This window comes from Danio rerio, chromosome 17, assembly GCF_052040795.2.
Source record: "Danio rerio strain M-AB ecotype USA chromosome 17, GRCz13ab, whole genome shotgun sequence".
Taxonomy (NCBI): Eukaryota; Metazoa; Chordata; class Actinopteri; order Cypriniformes; family Danionidae; genus Danio; species Danio rerio.
This window is the reverse complement of record NC_141037.1, coordinates 46,304,618-46,319,390: the sequence shown is the minus strand read 5'-3', so window position 1 is coordinate 46,319,390 and position 14,773 is coordinate 46,304,618.

The window sequence follows — 14,773 nt, the reverse complement described above, 5'->3', positions numbered from 1 at the left end:
CAGATCCAGCTACTAAAATGCATCATTCTTTTTATTTTGGACAACATTTTATGCACTGTCAAACATGTTAAAGCAAGTTGCAAGTGAAAATCTATGTCTATGACCAATTTTGCATTACTGCTTATTTTGACCTCTGCTGGCTCTGAAAAGCTCATTTTCAACGTTCAATTCAGAATGTGATAAAACCAGATCCAGCCACTAAAAAGCATTTTCTTTTTGTTTTAGACAACATTTCATGCACTGTTAAATATGTTTAGGAAAGTTGCAAGTGAAAATCTATGTCTCTGACTGAGTTTGCATTACTGCTTATTTTGACCTCTGCTGGCTCTGAAAAGCTCATTTTCAACGTCCAATACAGAATGTGATAAAACCAGATCCAGCTACTAAAATGCATCATTCTTTTTATTTTGGACAACATTTCATGCACTGTTAAACATGTTAAAGCAAGTTGCAAGTGAAATTCTATGTCTCTGACTGAGTTTGCATTACTGCTTATTTTGACCTCTGCTGGCTGAGTAAAGCTCATTTTCAACGTTCAATTCAGAATGTGATAAAACCAGATCCAGCCACTAAAATGCATCATTCTTTTTATTTTGGACAACAATTCATGCACTGTTAAATATGTTTAGGAAAGTTGCAAGTGAAAATCTATGTCTCTGACTGAGTTTGCATTACTGCTTATTTTGACCTCTGCTGGCTCTGAAAAGCTCATTTTCAACGTTCAATTCAGAATGTGATAAAACCAGATCCAGCCACTAAAATGCATCATTCTTTTTATTTTGGACAACATTTCATGCACTGTTAAACATGTTAAAGCAAGTTGCAAGTGAAATTCTATGTCTCTGACTGAGTTTGCATTACTGCTTATTTTGACTTCTGCTGGCTGATAAAAGCTCATTTTCAACGTTCAATTCAGAATGTGATAAAACCAGATCCAGCCACTAAAAAGCATTTTCTTTTTGTTTTAGACAACATTTCATGCACTGTTAAATATGTTTAGGAAAGTTGCAAGTGAAAATCTATGTCTCTGACTGAGTTTGCATTACTGCTTATTTTGACCTCTGCTGGCTGAGTAAAGCTCATTTTCAACGTTCAATTCAGAATGTGATAAAACCAGATCCAGCCACTAAAATGCATCATTCTTTTTATTTTGGACAACATTTCATGCACTGTTAAACATGTTAAAGCAAGTTGCAAGTGAAATTCTATGTCTCTGACTGAGTTTTTATTACTGCTTATTTTGACCTCTGCTGGCTGAGTAAAGCTCATTTTCAACGTCCAATACAGAATGTGATAAAACCAGATCCAGCTACTAAAATGCATCATTCTTTTTATTTTGGACAACATTTTATGCACTGTCAAACATGTTAAAGCAAGTTGCAAGTGAAAATCTATGTCTATGACCAATTTTGCATTACTGCTTATTTTGACCTCTGCTGGCTCTGAAAAGCTCATTTTCAACGTTCAATTCAGAATGTGATAAAACCAGATCCAGCCACTAAAAAGCATTTTCTTTTTGTTTTAGACAACATTTCATGCACTGTTAAATATGTTTAGGAAAGTTGCAAGTGAAAATCTATGTCTCTGACTGAGTTTGCATTACTGCTTATTTTGACCTCTGCTGGCTCTGAAAAGCTCATTTTCAACGTCCAATACAGAATGTGATAAAACCAGATCCAGCTACTAAAATGCATCATTCTTTTTATTTTGGACAACATTTCATGCACTGTTAAACATGTTAAAGCAAGTTGCAAGTGAAATTCTATGTCTCTGACTGAGTTTGCATTACTGCTTATTTTGACCTCTGCTGGCAGAGTAAAGCTCATTTTCAACGTTCAATTCAGAATGTGATAAAACCAGATCCAGCCACTAAAATGCATCATTCTTTTTATTTTGGACAACAATTCATGCACTGTTAAATATGTTTAGGAAAGTTGCAAGTGAAAATCTATGTCTCTGACTGAGTTTGCATTACTGCTTATTTTGACCTCTGCTGGCTCTGAAAAGCTCATTTTCAACGTTCAATTCAGAATGTGATAAAACCAGATCCAGCCACTAAAATGCATCATTCTTTTTATTTTGGACAACATTTCATGCACTGTTAAACATGTTAAAGCAAGTTGCAAGTGAAATTCTATGTCTCTGACTGAGTTTGCATTACTGCTTATTTTGACTTCTGCTGGCTGATAAAAGCTCATTTTCAACGTTCAGTTCAGAATGTGATAAAACCAGATCCAGCCACTAAAATGCATTTTCTTTTTGTTTTAGACAACATTTCATGTACTGTTAAACATGTTAAAGCAAGTTGCAAGTGAAAATCTATGTCTCTGACTGAGTTTGCATTACTGCTTATTTTGACCTCTGCTGGCTGAGAACAGCTCATTTTCAACGTTAAATTCAGAATGTGATAAAACCAGATCCAGCCACTAAAATGCATCATTATTTTTGTTTTAGACTACATTTCATGCACTGTTAAACATGTTAAAGCAAGTTGCAAGTGAAAATCTATGTCTCTGACTGAGTTTGCATTACTGCTTATTTTGACCTCTGCTGGCTCTGAAAAGCTCATTTTCAACGTTCAATTCAGAATGTGATAAAACCAGATCCAGCCACTAAAAAGCATTTTCTTTTTGTTTTAGACAACATTTCATGCACTGTTAAATATGTTTAGGAAAGTTGCAAGTGAAAATCTATGTCTCTGACTGAGTTTGCATTACTGCTTATTTTGACCTCTGCTGGCTCTGAAAAGCTCATTTTCAACGTTCAATTCAGAATGTGATAAAACCAGACCCAGCCACTAAAATGCATCATTCTTTTTATTTTGGACAACATTTCATGCACTGTTAACCATGTTAAAGCAAGTTGCAAGTGAAAATCTATGTCTCTGACTGAGTTTGCATTACTGCTTATTTTGACCTCTGCTGGCTGAGAACAGCTCATTTTCAACGTTCAATTCAGAATGTGATAAAACCAGATCCAGCCACTAAAATGCATCATTCTTTTTGCTTTAGACAACATTTCATGCACTGTTAAACATGTTAAAGCAAGTTGCAAGTGAAAATCTATGTCTCTGACTGAGTTTGCATTACTGCTTATTTTGACTTCTGCTGGCTGATAAAAGCTCATTTTCAACGTTCAGTTCAGAATGTGATAAAACCAGATCCAGCCACTAAAATGCATCATTCTTTTTGTTTTAGACAACAATTCATGCACTGTTAAACATGTTAAAGCAAGTTGCAAGTGAAAATCTATGTCTCTGACTGAGTTTTTATTACTGCTTATTTTGACCTCTGCTGGCTGAGTAAAGCTCATTTTCAACGTCCAATACAGAATGTGATAAAACCAGATCCAGCTACTAAAATGCATCATTCTTTTTGTTTTAGACAACATTTCATGCACTGTTAAACATGTTAAAGCAAGTTGCAAGTGAAAATCTATGTCTCTGACTGAGTTTGCATTACTGCTTATTTTGACCTCTGCTGGCTCTGAAAAGCTCATTTTCAACGTTCAATTCAGAATGTGATAATACCAGATCCAGCCACTAAAATGCATCATTCTTTTTCTTTTAGACAACATTTCATGCACTGTTAAACATGTTAAAGCAAGTTGCAAGTGAAAATCTTTGTCTCTGACTGAGTTTGAATTACTGCTTATTTTGACTTCTGCTGGCTGATAAAAGCTCATTTTCAACGTTCAGTTCAGAATGTGATAAAACCAGATCCAGCCACTAAAATGCATCATTCTTTTTGTTTTAGACAACAATTCATGCACTGTTAAACATGTTAAAGCAAGTTGCAAGTGAAAATCTATGTCTCTGACTGAGTTTTTATTACTGCTTATTTTGACCTCTGCTGGCTGAGTAAAGCTCATTTTCAACGTCCAATACAGAATGTGATAAAACCAGATCCAGCTACTAAAATGCATCATTCTTTTTATTTTGGACAACATTTCATGCACTGTTAAACATGTTAAAGCAAGTTGCAAGTGAAAATCTATGTCTATGACTGAGTTTGCATTACTGCTTATTTTGACCTCTGCTGGCTGAGTAAAGCTCATTTTCAACGTCCAATACAGAATGTGATAAAACCAGATCCAGCCACTAAAATGCATCATTCTTTTTGTTTTAGACAACAATTCATGCACTGTTAAACATGTTAAAGCAAGTTGCAAGTGAAAATCTATGTCTCTGACTGAGTTTGCATTACTGCTTATTTTGACCTCTGCTAGCTGAGAACAGCTCATTTTCAACGTTGAATTCAGAAAGTGATAAAACCAGATCCAGCCACTAAAATGCATCATTCTTTTTCTTTTAGACAACATTTCATGCACTGTTAAACATGTTAAAGCAAGTTGCAAGTGAAAATCTATGTCTCTGACTGAGTTTGCATTACTGCTTATTTTGACCTCTGCTGGCTGAGTAAAGCTCATTTTCAACGTCCAATACAGAATGTGATAAAACCAGATCCAGCTACTAAAATGCATCATTCTTTTTGTTTTAGACAACATTTCATGCACTGTTAAACATGTTAAAGCAAGTTGCAAGTGAAAATCTATGTCTCTGACTGAGTTTGCATTACTGCTTATTTTGACCTCTGCTGGCTCTGAAAAGCTTATTCAACGTTCAATTCAGAATGTGATAAAACCAGATCCAGCCACTAAAATGCATCATTCTTTTTATTTTGGACAACATTTCATGCACTGTTAAACATGTTAAAGCACGTTGCAAGTGAAAATCTATGTCTATGACTGAGTTTGCATTACTGCTTATTTTGACCTCTGCTGGCTCTGAAAAGCTCATTTTCAACGTCCAATACAGAATGTGATAAAACCAGATCCAGCTACTAAAATGCATCATTCTTTTTATTTTGGACAACATTTCATGCACTGTTAAACATGTTAAAGCAAGTTGCAAGTGAAATTCTATGTCTCTGACTGAGTTTGCATTACTGCTTATTTTGACCTCTGCTGGCTGAGTAAAGCTCATTTTCAACGTTCAATTCAGAATGTGATAAAACCAGATCCAGCCACTAAAATGCATCATTCTTTTTATTTTGGACAACATTTCATGCACTGTTAAATATGTTTAGGAAAGTTGCAAGTGAAAATCTATGTCTCTGACTGAGTTTGCATTACTGCTTATTTTGACCTCTGCTGGCTCTGAAAAGCTCATTTTCAACGTTCAATTCAGAATGTGATAAAACCAGATCCAGCCACTAAAATGCATCATTCTTTTTATTTTGGACAACATTTCATGCACTGTTAAACATGTTAAAGCAAGTTGCAAGTGAAAATCTATGTCTATGACTGAGTTTGCATTACTGCTTATTTTGACCTCTGCTGGCTGAGAACAGCTCATTTTCAACGTTGAATTCAGAATGTGATAAAACCAGATCCAGCCACTAAAATGCATCATTATTTTTGTTTTAGACAACATTTCATGCACTGTTAAACATGTTAAAACAAGTTGCAAGTGAAAATCTATGTCTCTGACTGAGTTTGCATTACTGCTTATTTTGACTTCTGCTGGCTGATAAAAGCTCATTTTCAACGTTCAGTTCAGAATGTGATAAAACCAGATCCAGCCACTAAAATGCATCATTCTTTTTGTTTTAGACAACAATTCATGCACTGTTAAACATGTTAAAGCAAGTTGCAAGTGAAAATCTATGTCTCTGACTGAGTTTTTATTACTGCTTATTTTGACCTCTGCTGGCTGAGTAAAGCTCATTTTCAACGTCCAATACAGAATGTGATAAAACCAGATCCAGCTACTAAAATGCATCATTCTTTTTATTTTGGACAACATTTCATGCACTGTTAAACATGTTAAAGCAAGTTGCAAGTGAAAATCTATGTCTATGACTGAGTTTGCATTACTGCTTATTTTGACCTCTGCTGGCTCTGAAAAGCTCATTTTCAACGTTCAATACAGAATGTGATAAAACCAGATCCAGCCACTAAAAAGCATTTTCTTTTTGTTTTAGACAACATTTCATGCACTGTTAAATATGTTTAGGAAAGTTGCAAGTGAAAATCTATGTCTCTGACTGAGTTTGCATTACTGCTTATTTTGACCTCTGCTGGCTGAGAACAGCTCATTTTCAACGTTCAATTCAGAATGTGATAAAACCAGATCCAGCCACTAAAATGCATCATTATTTTTGTTTTAGACAACATTTCATGCACTGTTAAACATGTTAAAGCAAGTTGCAAGTGAAAATCTATGTCTCTGACTGAGTTTGCATTACTGCTTATTTTGACTTCTGCTGGCTGATAAAAGCTCATTTTCAACGTTCAGTTCAGAATGTGATAAAACCAGATCCAGCCACTAAAATGCATCATTCTTTTTGTTTTAGACAACAATTCATGCACTGTTAAACATGTTAAAGCAAGTTGCAAGTGAAAATCTATGTCTCTGACTGAGTTTGCATTACTGCTTATTTTGACCTCTGCTGGCTGAGTAAAGCTCATTTTCAACGTCCAATACAGAATGTGATAAAACCAGATCCAGCTACTAAAATGCATCATTCTTTTTATTTTGGACAACATTTTATGCACTGTCAAACATGTTAAAGCAAGTTGCAAGTGAAAATCTATGTCTATGACCAATTTTGCATTACTGCTTATTTTGACCTCTGCTGGCTCTGAAAAGCTAATTTTCAACGTTCAATTCAGAATGTGATAAAACCAGATCCAGCCACTAAAAAGCATTTTCTTTTTGTTTTAGACAACATTTCATGCACTGTTAAATATGTTTAGGAAAGTTGCAAGTGAAAATCTATGTCTCTGACTGAGTTTGCATTACTGCTTATTTTGACCTCTGCTGGCTCTGAAAAGCTCATTTTCAACGTCCAATACAGAATGTGATAAAACCAGATCCAGCTACTAAAATGCATCATTCTTTTTATTTTGGACAACATTTCATGCACTGTTAAACATGTTAAAGCAAGTTGCAAGTGAAATTCTATGTCTCTGACTGAGTTTGCATTACTGCTTATTTTGACCTCTGCTGGCTGAGTAAAGCTCATTTTCAACGTCCAATACAGAATGTGATAAAACCAGATCCAGCCACTAAAATGCATCATTCTTTTTGTTTTAGACAACAATTCATGCACTGTTAAACATGTTAAAGCAAGTTGCAAGTGAAAATCTATGTCTCTGACTGAGTTTGCATTACTGCTTATTTTGACCTCTGCTAGCTGAGAACAGCTCATTTTCAACGTTGAATTCAGAAAGTGATAAAACCAGATCCAGCCACTAAAATGCATCATTCTTTTTCTTTTAGACAACATTTCATGCACTGTTAAACATGTTAAAGCAAGTTGCAAGTGAAAATCTATGTCTCTGACTGAGTTTGCATTACTGCTTATTTTGACCTCTGCTGGCTGAGTAAAGCTCATTTTCAACGTCCAATACAGAATGTGATAAAACCAGATCCAGCTACTAAAATGCATCATTCTTTTTGTTTTAGACAACATTTCATGCACTGTTAAACATGTTAAAGCAAGTTGCAAGTGAAAATCTATGTCTCTGACTGAGTTTGCATTACTGCTTATTTTGACCTCTGCTGGCTCTGAAAAGCTTATTCAACGTTCAATTCAGAATGTGATAAAACCAGATCCAGCCACTAAAATGCATCATTCTTTTTATTTTGGACAACATTTCATGCACTGTTAAACATGTTAAAGCACGTTGCAAGTGAAAATCTATGTCTATGACTGAGTTTGCATTACTGCTTATTTTGACCTCTGCTGGCTCTGAAAAGCTCATTTTCAACGTCCAATACAGAATGTGATAAAACCAGATCCAGCTACTAAAATGCATCATTCTTTTTATTTTGGACAACATTTCATGCACTGTTAAACATGTTAAAGCAAGTTGCAAGTGAAATTCTATGTCTCTGACTGAGTTTGCATTACTGCTTATTTTGACCTCTGCTGGCTGAGTAAAGCTCATTTTCAACGTTCAATTCAGAATGTGATAAAACCAGATCCAGCCACTAAAATGCATCATTCTTTTTATTTTGGACAACATTTCATGCACTGTTAAATATGTTTAGGAAAGTTGCAAGTGAAAATCTATGTCTCTGACTGAGTTTGCATTACTGCTTATTTTGACCTCTGCTGGCTCTGAAAAGCTCATTTTCAACGTTCAATTCAGAATGTGATAAAACCAGATCCAGCCACTAAAATGCATCATTCTTTTTATTTTGGACAACATTTCATGCACTGTTAAACATGTTAAAGCAAGTTGCAAGTGAAAATCTATGTCTATGACTGAGTTTGCATTACTGCTTATTTTGACCTCTGCTGGCTGAGAACAGCTCATTTTCAACGTTGAATTCAGAATGTGATAAAACCAGATCCAGCCACTAAAATGCATCATTATTTTTGTTTTAGACAACATTTCATGCACTGTTAAACATGTTAAAACAAGTTGCAAGTGAAAATCTATGTCTCTGACTGAGTTTGCATTACTGCTTATTTTGACTTCTGCTGGCTGATAAAAGCTCATTTTCAACGTTCAGTTCAGAATGTGATAAAACCAGATCCAGCCACTAAAATGCATCATTCTTTTTGTTTTAGACAACAATTCATGCACTGTTAAACATGTTAAAGCAAGTTGCAAGTGAAAATCTATGTCTCTGACTGAGTTTTTATTACTGCTTATTTTGACCTCTGCTGGCTGAGTAAAGCTCATTTTCAACGTCCAATACAGAATGTGATAAAACCAGATCCAGCTACTAAAATGCATCATTCTTTTTATTTTGGACAACATTTCATGCACTGTTAAACATGTTAAAGCAAGTTGCAAGTGAAAATCTATGTCTATGACTGAGTTTGCATTACTGCTTATTTTGACCTCTGCTGGCTCTGAAAAGCTCATTTTCAACGTTCAATACAGAATGTGATAAAACCAGATCCAGCCACTAAAAAGCATTTTCTTTTTGTTTTAGACAACATTTCATGCACTGTTAAATATGTTTAGGAAAGTTGCAAGTGAAAATCTATGTCTCTGACTGAGTTTGCATTACTGCTTATTTTGACCTCTGCTGGCTGAGAACAGCTCATTTTCAACGTTCAATTCAGAATGTGATAAAACCAGATCCAGCCACTAAAATGCATCATTATTTTTGTTTTAGACAACATTTCATGCACTGTTAAACATGTTAAAGCAAGTTGCAAGTGAAAATCTATGTCTCTGACTGAGTTTGCATTACTGCTTATTTTGACTTCTGCTGGCTGATAAAAGCTCATTTTCAACGTTCAGTTCAGAATGTGATAAAACCAGATCCAGCCACTAAAATGCATCATTCTTTTTGTTTTAGACAACAATTCATGCACTGTTAAACATGTTAAAGCAAGTTGCAAGTGAAAATCTATGTCTCTGACTGAGTTTGCATTACTGCTTATTTTGACCTCTGCTGGCTGAGTAAAGCTCATTTTCAACGTCCAATACAGAATGTGATAAAACCAGATCCAGCTACTAAAATGCATCATTCTTTTTATTTTGGACAACATTTTATGCACTGTCAAACATGTTAAAGCAAGTTGCAAGTGAAAATCTATGTCTATGACCAATTTTGCATTACTGCTTATTTTGACCTCTGCTGGCTCTGAAAAGCTAATTTTCAACGTTCAATTCAGAATGTGATAAAACCAGATCCAGCCACTAAAAAGCATTTTCTTTTTGTTTTAGACAACATTTCATGCACTGTTAAATATGTTTAGGAAAGTTGCAAGTGAAAATCTATGTCTCTGACTGAGTTTGCATTACTGCTTATTTTGACCTCTGCTGGCTCTGAAAAGCTCATTTTCAACGTCCAATACAGAATGTGATAAAACCAGATCCAGCTACTAAAATGCATCATTCTTTTTATTTTGGACAACATTTCATGCACTGTTAAACATGTTAAAGCAAGTTGCAAGTGAAATTCTATGTCTCTGACTGAGTTTGCATTACTGCTTATTTTGACCTCTGCTGGCTGAGTAAAGCTCATTTTCAACGTTCAATTCAGAATGTGATAAAACCAGATCCAGCCACTAAAATGCATCATTCTTTTTATTTTGGACAACAATTCATGCACTGTTAAATATGTTTAGGAAAGTTGCAAGTGAAAATCTATGTCTCTGACTGAGTTTGCATTACTGCTTATTTTGACCTCTGCTGGCTCTGAAAAGCTCATTTTCAACGTTCAATTCAGAATGTGATAAAACCAGATCCAGCCACTAAAATGCATCATTCTTTTTATTTTGGACAACATTTCATGCACTGTTAAACATGTTAAAGCAAGTTGCAAGTGAAATTCTATGTCTCTGACTGAGTTTGCATTACTGCTTATTTTGACTTCTGCTGGCTGATAAAAGCTCATTTTCAACGTTCAGTTCAGAATGTGATAAAACCAGATCCAGCCACTAAAATGCATTTTCTTTTTGTTTTAGACAACATTTCATGCACTGTTAAACATGTTAAAGCAAGTTGCAAGTGAAAATCTATGTCTCTGACTGAGTTTGCATTACTGCTTATTTTGACCTCTGCTGGCTGAGAACAGCTCATTTTCAACGTTAAATTCAGAATGTGATAAAACCAGATCCAGCCACTAAAATGCATCATTATTTTTGTTTTAGACTACATTTCATGCACTGTTAAACATATTAAAGCAAGTTGCAAGTGAAAATCTATGTCTCTGACTGAGTTTGCATTACTGCTTATTTTGACCTCTGCTGGCTCTGAAAAGCTCATTTTCAACGTTCAATTCAGAATGTGATAAAACCAGATCCAGCCACTAAAAAGCATTTTCTTTTTGTTTTAGACAACATTTCATGCACTGTTAAATATGTTTAGGAAAGTTGCAAGTGAAAATCTATGTCTCTGACTGAGTTTGCATTACTGCTTATTTTGACCTCTGCTGGCTCTGAAAAGCTCATTTTCAACGTTCAATTCAGAATGTGATAAAACCAGACCCAGCCACTAAAATGCATCATTCTTTTTATTTTGGACAACATTTCATGCACTGTTAAACATGTTAAAGCAAGTTGCAAGTGAAAATCTATGTCTCTGACTGAGTTTGCATTACTGCTTATTTTGACCTCTGCTGGCTGAGAACAGCTCATTTTCAACGTTCAATTCAGAATGTGATAAAACCAGATCCAGCCACTAAAATGCATCATTATTTTTGTTTTAGACAACATTTCATGCACTGTTAAACATGTTAAAGCAAGTTGCAAGTGAAAATCTATGTCTCTGACTGAGTTTGCATTACTGCTTATTTTGACTTCTGCTGGCTGATAAAAGCTCATTTTCAACGTTCAGTTCAGAATGTGATAAAACCAGATCCAGCCACTAAAATGCATCATTCTTTTTGTTTTAGACAACAATTCATGCACTGTTAAACATGTTAAAGCAAGTTGCAAGTGAAAATCTATGTCTCTGACTGAGTTTTTATTACTGCTTATTTTGACCTCTGCTGGCTGAGTAAAGCTCATTTTCAACGTCCAATACAGAATGTGATAAAACCAGATCCAGCTACTAAAATGCATCATTCTTTTTATTTTGGACAACATTTCATGCACTGTTAAACATGTTAAAGCAAGTTGCAAGTGAAAATCTATGTCTATGACTGAGTTTGCATTACTGCTTATTTTGACCTCTGCTGGCTGAGTAAAGCTCATTTTCAACGTCCAATACAGAATGTGATAAAACCAGATCCAGCCACTAAAATGCATCATTCTTTTTGTTTTAGACAACAATTCATGCACTGTTAAACATGTTAAAGCAAGTTGCAAGTGAAAATCTATGTCTCTGACTGAGTTTGCATTACTGCTTATTTTGACCTCTGCTAGCTGAGAACAGCTCATTTTCAACGTTGAATTCAGAAAGTGATAAAACCAGATCCAGCCACTAAAATGCATCATTCTTTTTCTTTTAGACAACATTTCATGCACTGTTAAACATGTTAAAGCAAGTTGCAAGTGAAAATCTATGTCTCTGACTGAGTTTGCATTACTGCTTATTTTGACCTCTGCTGGCTGAGTAAAGCTCATTTTCAACGTCCAATACAGAATGTGATAAAACCAGATCCAGCTACTAAAATGCATCATTCTTTTTGTTTTAGACAACATTTCATGCACTGTTAAACATGTTAAAGCAAGTTGCAAGTGAAAATCTATGTCTCTGACTGAGTTTGCATTACTGCTTATTTTGACCTCTGCTGGCTCTGAAAAGCTTATTCAACGTTCAATTCAGAATGTGATAAAACCAGATCCAGCCACTAAAATGCATCATTCTTTTTATTTTGGACAACATTTCATGCACTGTTAAACATGTTAAAGCACGTTGCAAGTGAAAATCTATGTCTATGACTGAGTTTGCATTACTGCTTATTTTGACCTCTGCTGGCTCTGAAAAGCTCATTTTCAACGTCCAATACAGAATGTGATAAAACCAGATCCAGCTACTAAAATGCATCATTCTTTTTATTTTGGACAACATTTCATGCACTGTTAAACATGTTAAAGCAAGTTGCAAGTGAAATTCTATGTCTCTGACTGAGTTTGCATTACTGCTTATTTTGACCTCTGCTGGCTGAGTAAAGCTCATTTTCAACGTTCAATTCAGAATGTGATAAAACCAGATCCAGCCACTAAAATGCATCATTCTTTTTATTTTGGACAACATTTCATGCACTGTTAAATATGTTTAGGAAAGTTGCAAGTGAAAATCTATGTCTCTGACTGAGTTTGCATTACTGCTTATTTTGACCTCTGCTGGCTCTGAAAAGCTCATTTTCAACGTTCAATTCAGAATGTGATAAAACCAGATCCAGCCACTAAAATGCATCATTCTTTTTATTTTGGACAACATTTCATGCACTGTTAAACATGTTAAAGCAAGTTGCAAGTGAAAATCTATGTCTATGACTGAGTTTGCATTACTGCTTATTTTGACCTCTGCTGGCTGAGAACAGCTCATTTTCAACGTTGAATTCAGAATGTGATAAAACCAGATCCAGCCACTAAAATGCATCATTATTTTTGTTTTAGACAACATTTCATGCACTGTTAAACATGTTAAAACAAGTTGCAAGTGAAAATCTATGTCTCTGACTGAGTTTGCATTACTGCTTATTTTGACTTCTGCTGGCTGATAAAAGCTCATTTTCAACGTTCAGTTCAGAATGTGATAAAACCAGATCCAGCCACTAAAATGCATCATTCTTTTTGTTTTAGACAACAATTCATGCACTGTTAAACATGTTAAAGCAAGTTGCAAGTGAAAATCTATGTCTATGACTGAGTTTGCATTACTGCTTATTTTGACCTCTGCTGGCTCTGAACAGCTCATTTTCAACGTTCAATACAGAATGTGATAAAACCAGATCCAGCCACTAAAAAGCATTTTCTTTTTGTTTTAGACAACATTTCATGCACTGTTAAATATGTTTAGGAAAGTTGCAAGTGAAAATCTATGTCTCTGACTGAGTTTGCATTACTGCTTATTTTGACCTCTGCTGGCTGAGAACAGCTCATTTTCAACGTTCAATTCAGAATGTGATAAAACCAGATCCAGCCACTAAAATGCATCATTATTTTTGTTTTAGACAACATTTCATGCACTGTTAAACATGTTAAAGCAAGTTGCAAGTGAAAATCTATGTCTCTGACTGAGTTTGCATTACTGCTTATTTTGACTTCTGCTGGCTGATAAAAGCTCATTTTCAACGTTCAGTTCAGAATGTGATAAAACCAGATCCAGCCACTAAAATGCATCATTCTTTTTGTTTTAGACAACAATTCATGCACTGTTAAACATGTTAAAGCAAGTTGCAAGTGAAAATCTATGTCTCTGACTGAGTTTTTATTACTGCTTATTTTGACCTCTGCTGGCTGAGTAAAGCTCATTTTCAACGTCCAATACAGAATGTGATAAAACCAGATCCAGCTACTAAAATGCATCATTCTTTTTATTTTGGACAACATTTTATGCACTGTCAAACATGTTAAAGCAAGTTGCAAGTGAAAATCTATGTCTATGACCAATTTTGCATTACTGCTTATTTTGACCTCTGCTGGCTCTGAAAAGCTAATTTTCAACGTTCAATTCAGAATGTGATAAAACCAGATCCAGCCACTAAAAAGCATTTTCTTTTTGTTTTAGACAACATTTCATGCACTGTTAAACATGTTAAAGCAAGTTGCAAGTGAAAATCTATGTCTATGACTGAGTTTGCATTACTGCTTATTTTGACCTCTGCTGGCTCTGAACAGCTCATTTTCAACGTTCAATACAGAATGTGATAAAACCAGATCCAGCCACTAAAAAGCATTTTCTTTTTGTTTTAGACAACATTTCATGCACTGTTAAATATGTTTAGGAAAGTTGCAAGTGAAAATCTATGTCTCTGACTGAGTTTGCATTACTGCTTATTTTGACCTCTGCTGGCTGAGAACAGCTCATTTTCAACGTTCAATTCAGAATGTAATAAAACCAGATCCAGCCACTAAAATGCATCATTATTTTTGTTTTAGACAACATTTCATGCACTGTTAAACATGTTAAAGCAAGTTGCAAGTGAAAATCTATGTCTCTGACTGAGTTTGCATTACTGCTTATTTTGACTTCTGCTGGCTGATAAAAGCTCATTTTCAACGTTCAGTTCAGAATGTGATAAAACCAGATCCAGCCACTAAAATGCATCATTCTTTTTGTTTTAGACAACAATTCATGCACTGTTAAACATGTTAAAGCAAGTTGCAAGTGAAAATCTATGTCT